Source organism: Schistocerca cancellata, chromosome 8 (assembly GCF_023864275.1).
Source record: "Schistocerca cancellata isolate TAMUIC-IGC-003103 chromosome 8, iqSchCanc2.1, whole genome shotgun sequence".
NCBI classification, from domain to species: Eukaryota; Metazoa; Arthropoda; class Insecta; order Orthoptera; family Acrididae; genus Schistocerca; species Schistocerca cancellata.
The window spans coordinates 362227309-362233308 of record NC_064633.1 but is presented as its reverse complement, the minus strand read 5'-3'; the positions used below and the strand labels follow the sequence as shown (position 1 = coordinate 362233308).

The following is a 6000-nucleotide window of genomic DNA, read 5'->3' as shown; positions in this document are numbered from 1 at the left end:
TTCACTTTGAAAGTAAACGGTAGATTGGTGTCTTGATGATACCTTCTAGTTGTGAAAAACCACCACCAGATTGTTGTACAGCTTTCTGTAATCAATAGATGCTCGTTTTTGAGGAAGGCGTTTCTCAACAGATTGCGCAAACAGTATGCTGCAATAAGTAATTTGTCACATTCGCTTCAATTCATTGGTAGAAGATGGTGCTCAAAAAAATTGTGCCAAAAGTGCACTACTGTTTTACAAGGCCCTTCTGGTCTGACACAGTTCACAATTGAAATTCGTCTTTTGTAAATCCTGGAGTCATCTTTTGAGTGCAGCTTGGCAAGATTAAATGTTCATGTCATCCATAACGATGTATGCTGTCAGAATATAAGAATATGGAAGTTCATTTGGATGGGAATAAAGACTCAGTCGGCTATGAAAGTTGCCTTAGCTTGTTCCAAAAGTTTCTGCATGGGAGAAACTGACAAGTATAATTTGGGGAAATTTTGTGAACAAGCATAGACATTATTTCTTCCACATTTCTGCCAGTGTATACTGTAGACGTTCAGAATGAAAATTCTAGAGATGTTTAAGGTGTAACCCTATCTTGTTGTCAGGAACTTGAAACAATGCAATGACGCAAGCGTGCGGTTATTGTTAATAAACTTATCTTTCATTGGAATTTTAGGTGAAATGTGCAAAAACAGATGGAGGAATATTCGGGACTCGTATCAGAGAAATAAACGAAAAAGAAAGCTTGGAACAGGTTCAGATGCCTCAGCAAAACCACGAAAATGGGTTCTGCTTGATCGCTTGGGTTTAAGAAACCTACATTTCGTAGCATTTTAAATGAAATTGTCAAGAGCATATGGAGAAATATTAGTAACTCATACCGGAGAAATATGACATAAAATGGTTTCATTAGGTCCAAATGTGTCAGCGAAACAAAACAAATGCATTCTCTATCGTGTGATGACCACACGATTCTCGTTGCGCGTCGATAGAACTGGCGGCTAGTCGCGACGCTCCCGGAGATATATGAGCCCAAATCTCGGTAACGAAGTTCGATATCATTCTGATCTCAACTTTAAAAATAATTTCAATATGTTAGCTTCTTTTCATCGGCAACGATGTATGACCTAACGTAAACCATACGTAAAGTAGCCAGCGACCACATTTTTCACTGTACACAATTCAAATTTTATGCAGTAGGTTACTTGTAAATTAAGTATCGGGATAACTGTGACGAATATCGGAAAAATAGACACCTCATTATCAAGCTGTGATGTGAAACTGTAAGATACGCAAACATCAATTTTTTGTGCCTTTTACTTTCCTCACAATTGATAGAGAAGTAATATACAGCGAAAAAAACACGCAAAACCGGAAGAGATACTTTTCAATTTTTTAAAGTAAAAGGAGAACCTGTATCGAAAAACTAACTCTGGGAGCCGATGTAACTTTGTTGCATTAACATACAGTATTTTTTACAGCAAGAAAATCGGAATTCTTATTTTTCTTATGTATTTGAATCCGCCGCCGCCGGCCGCAGCTTGGGAAACAGCGACGACTCCAGTCGTCTTGCGGCCGTGCCGCCGTCTGCCAGGGTGGGAAAAGAGGAGGGGGCAGCGTCGCAGTCGCAGCCAACTGTCGCGTCTTGCACAACGTAACTAAGGCGCTGCAGTCGTAGACTGTGCGGCTGGTCCCGGTGGAGGTTCGAGTCCTCCCTCGGGCATGGGTGTGTGTGTTTGTCCTTAAGATAATTTAGGTTAAGTAATGTGTAAGCTTAGGGACTGATGACCTTAGCAGTAAAGTCCCATAAGGTTTCACACACATTTGAACATTTATGAATTTCTACACTCGATTTTTTAACCTTCCCCACTGCATGCAAATGTCGCACTTTGGTGAAATGGTCTCATTTCATCGCATTTGCCAGTTCTCGAGTACACTGATGTGGATTGTTGTGGATTAATGCGTTTAAACAATCTTCATCTAATCCCAAAGGTCTTCCTGAATGTGGATGGCCATTAATATCAAAACAATCCTCCTTAAAATGAGAAAACCGTTTGCTTTCTGTGTTCTGTCCAATGAAATTATCCCCATACATGACACAATTGTTTCTGGTTGCCTCTGCTGCTGTTAACCTTCTACTGAACTCAAACAGAAGAACATGTCGGAAGTGTTCCGATTTCTCCTCTTGGCACTCCATTTTCTAGGGTCCATTGTGAACTACAAATAAAAAATAGCAATCAATTAATAAACCCATAGCAAAGGAAATATGAACATGCAAAAAAAAAAAACAAAAAACAAAAAAAAAAAACCCTATGAACTTATCCACCAACCTAATATAATCACCTGGTACCTGCATAAGGAAACCATGTTAAGTAGTTTTCGATGTCGCTGAAAGGAAGTCAGTTATAAATAGCAGTCAAGTTCAGAGTGGTTACTTCCCCTTTGTCCTAGCAAACAGAGACCGCCATCTTGATTTCTGACGTCATAGAGCTGTGTCAGTATCCTTGGTCAGCCATCTCAAATTTTTTGTATTTTACACCAATAGGACATTACACCATCTTGTATATCCAGCTAATTTGTACTTAGGACAAGAATCCTACTTCAGTAGTTAAAACAGAGGAGTTGGGAGAAACCTCTAGCACTTTTGGCTGTTCTGAATCTCGCACCACGTTTTGATTCTCCTGCCTTTTTTACATAGGGGCAAATGGCCTATTAGGAGGAATCTGACAACAGCACATGATATCATGAGAGGGTGGGGGGGGGGGGTGAAATGCAATGATGTCGTCAATGACGTCATAGGGGGGGGGGATGCGATGACGTTGTCGGTGATTTCGTAGGGAAAGGGGGAGGGTGTGCGACATCCTTTATTCGAGAACCGACTCAGGCTGCTTGGGACCAGATGTGTAACCAGTGCGTTGCCTTGATTTTAAGACTCTTTTTGTGTACGTAATTACTCCCATTCACATGGATGTGACTGCCCTTGTTGCACATCATGACAAGAAACAGAATGTCGCTCAGAGGAAACTGAACACCAGGTATAAACTGATTTCATCACGCCTTTATAAAATGTGATATTTCCGTGAAACAGTCGTCTGTTGTGCATAACTCAGAAGTAAAAGTGTTACCATTCGTTTCTCAAAGTTTTAAAACGAGGTCTTAAAGTCTTAAGCACTGATATTAAATGTGCGCATGATGAACTGAATGACTTTAAATGATAAATTTCCATATTTTAAAGTGATTTGTATTGTGTTACAACAGACAGTAGGTTCAAAATGGTTCAAATGGCTCTGAGCACTGTGGGACTTAACTTCTGAGGTCATCAGTCCCCTAGAACTTAGAAGTACTTAAACCGAACTAACCTAAGGACATCACACACATCCACGCCCGAGGCAGGATTCGAACCTGCGACCGTAGCGGTCACACGGTTCCAGACTGTAGCGCCTAGAACCGCTCGGCCACCCCAGCCGACCAGACAGTAGGTTTCTGTAATTAACATACAGCAAAATTTTTATCCGATAACGTATTATTACTTGTCGATAACCCCGTTTTGGCATCTTGATCTCTTTATCAAGTATCACATTGTACACACAGACACCCATTACATACAAGTAACAAAGCAATTCAGAGTGTGCATTCAGCCAACAAATGCTCTTGCGCTTGTTAATTCTTAACCTTTGGATCTCAAACAGCTTTGAATGTCCTATGACATTCTTCCTTCATTTCCCAAAGGGTAAAGAATACAATTTCGTTGTTTAGGTATCAAAGTGATCTACCTTGAACATAATAAGTGGATAACTGTCAACGACTGAGATGCAACAGATGTTGTGTGCTGCATTAGAATCTTGTTGTTGGCTCATGACACATTTTGAAGCTCACAAAATGAGTAGTACCAAAAACTGCAATTTTAGAATCTTACCCGCTATTAGAAAAATTGGGGACACTCACGTCCCAGCGTCTAACGTATTTCGCACGCTTCTTCAAGTAACATTAGACGATTAGCTTACTGTAATTTACCAGGACCTTGGCAGTAGGACTGGCATACAGTGATGAGGAGTCTTACATAAGCGCTGCTTCAGGACACGTTGTTCAACGGACGTACGCGGTTCGTTGTAACCGAGGCAAATTTTTGTCCAACTGGCGGTCGACAGCGGCAGGCGCTGTTCGTGTTATGTCGGCAAGGCTCGGGAATTTCCGCCAGTTTGATCATTGACCTTCCCGGCGCCTTCGCTGCTGCTGCCAGACGGCCGTACCCAGACACGTGCGCTCCACGCTGTTACATTGTTCGGAGTCATTTACGTGTCACGTAAGTCATTTGTACGCTTTTCAGTTGATGTGGAATATTCTTCTTCTTCTTTTCCCTTTACCCGTTTGCCTTTTGGGTCGGCATTGTTATATTATTAAAGTACTTGGGGTACCGGGCTTCGCTCAGGGAGTTGATATGAGATTGTTTGGTAGTTGAAAAAAAAGGATAAGCTTTAAAGTGTAAGAGGTAAAAAAATTTATTGGAAACATTATAAGTATTTACAATACTTGTTTATAAACAACATTTTTCATTTTATTATCCTGGGGATGTATGCACAAAATTTTCTGATTTCCTACTCTACGCAATATTTTAAAGTTTGTCCTTGCGCTTTGTTAGTTGTAAATCTGTAGGCTAATTTGATTGGAAATTGCAGTGTCTTAAATTGGAATGGCAGTTCAGTAGAGACTAGTGGTGTTCTGGGGATAAGTAGTTTATGCCCCTTGTTCTTTCCAGTCATAAGTTCGGCTTCGATGATGTTATTCGATAGCTGTTTGACGATCACCCGGTTCCATTACTTGTCCGCGTCTGCGCTTCTCGTGGGGTGATATTTACGTGGCTAGCTTGAGTTCGCAGTCTTTTATTATAAGATTGTGTCGCAGTTCTTGATTCTTCAATCCCTTCATTTCGTTATTCTTCGGTTTCTCTACTTCTCGCGGTGCTCATTCTCGTTCGTTGGGAAATTAAATGTGCGCTGCGCTTTTCGTGTGTTTCGTTTCTTCGTTGTTCTTTTTGTTTTCGCCGTTTTGCTTCAGACCTGGCAAGATCTCCTCTTTTACATTTGGGCATTGTCATTCACTCACTGCACCACTTTGTCGGTTCATCCCTTCTTCACTGATAAGAAACTGACGTTCGAACTCACGACGGGTCTTGCTATATATATCCTTGCTACTGACCAATGGGTATGTTCCACAATGATGTAAGATGTTCCGGGATGTTTCCAAACATTCTGGAATCTTTCCAAATATTTCAGACTATTCCCATACATTCCAGAACAACCCGTGTCATTGTGGAACATTCCGGAACATTCTGGAATGTTCTACAAATATCTAGAGGGCGAAACTTCCCAGCCCTTATATCTTCAAAAGCACGCCCTTCAGATAAAAATGGGAACCTTCTCCATGGAGGGGGTAGAGGGCTACCACACTATATAACTCCCTTGATCGTACCGGCTCTCTTTTCTGAGTTTTAGCGGCAGGCACATTGTATACTTACTTTTATAGTGTATATTGATATTCCCCGGGACGAAGTTTGTGTACCCCATCTTCCTGTATCTAGAGTAATCTCATGTTGAAGTGTTACAATTGTTTGCGCAGCGCGTATCGAAAGCGGGACGTGGGGACTGGCCCACTGTTTCCCTAGACTGGTGTGGGAGACCGCTGAAAAAACACAAGATAATGTCATCGCCCAAAACGGTGTTTATTCCTTCATGCCATATTTCTTATATTATCATTATAATATTCTTTGAACTTCCTTTCTGTCACAACGTGTCAGTTTTAAAGGTGATATCAACAAATACGGGTTCAGACACTATTGTAAATTTCCGGACACAACCACTCGTGTGAGTAAAGCCGCTTCGCAACTGAGGTTACATTACGTGCATAGTAACACATCCAATTGTTGTCATCCCGTTTTCATTGCTTCTGAAAACTCGAAAATGTAGTAAGTTCAAATGGCTCTGAGCACTATGGGACTTAACATCTGTGGTC

The 6000-nt window shown here is 41.2% G+C and overlaps 1 protein-coding gene across 2 annotated transcripts in view; it reads left to right on the top strand.

Moving 5' to 3' along the window:
- The first annotated feature begins 4173 nt into the window (after positions 1-4173).
- Positions 4174-6000, top strand: part of LOC126094904 (glutathione S-transferase D7-like) — a 238151-nt gene continuing 236324 nt past the window's right edge. For both annotated transcript variants that reach the window (XM_049909542.1, XM_049909540.1), the window contains exon 1: positions 4174-4294. The gene's annotated coding sequence lies outside the window, so the exon portion shown is untranslated. The remainder of the gene's footprint in view (positions 4295-6000) is intronic.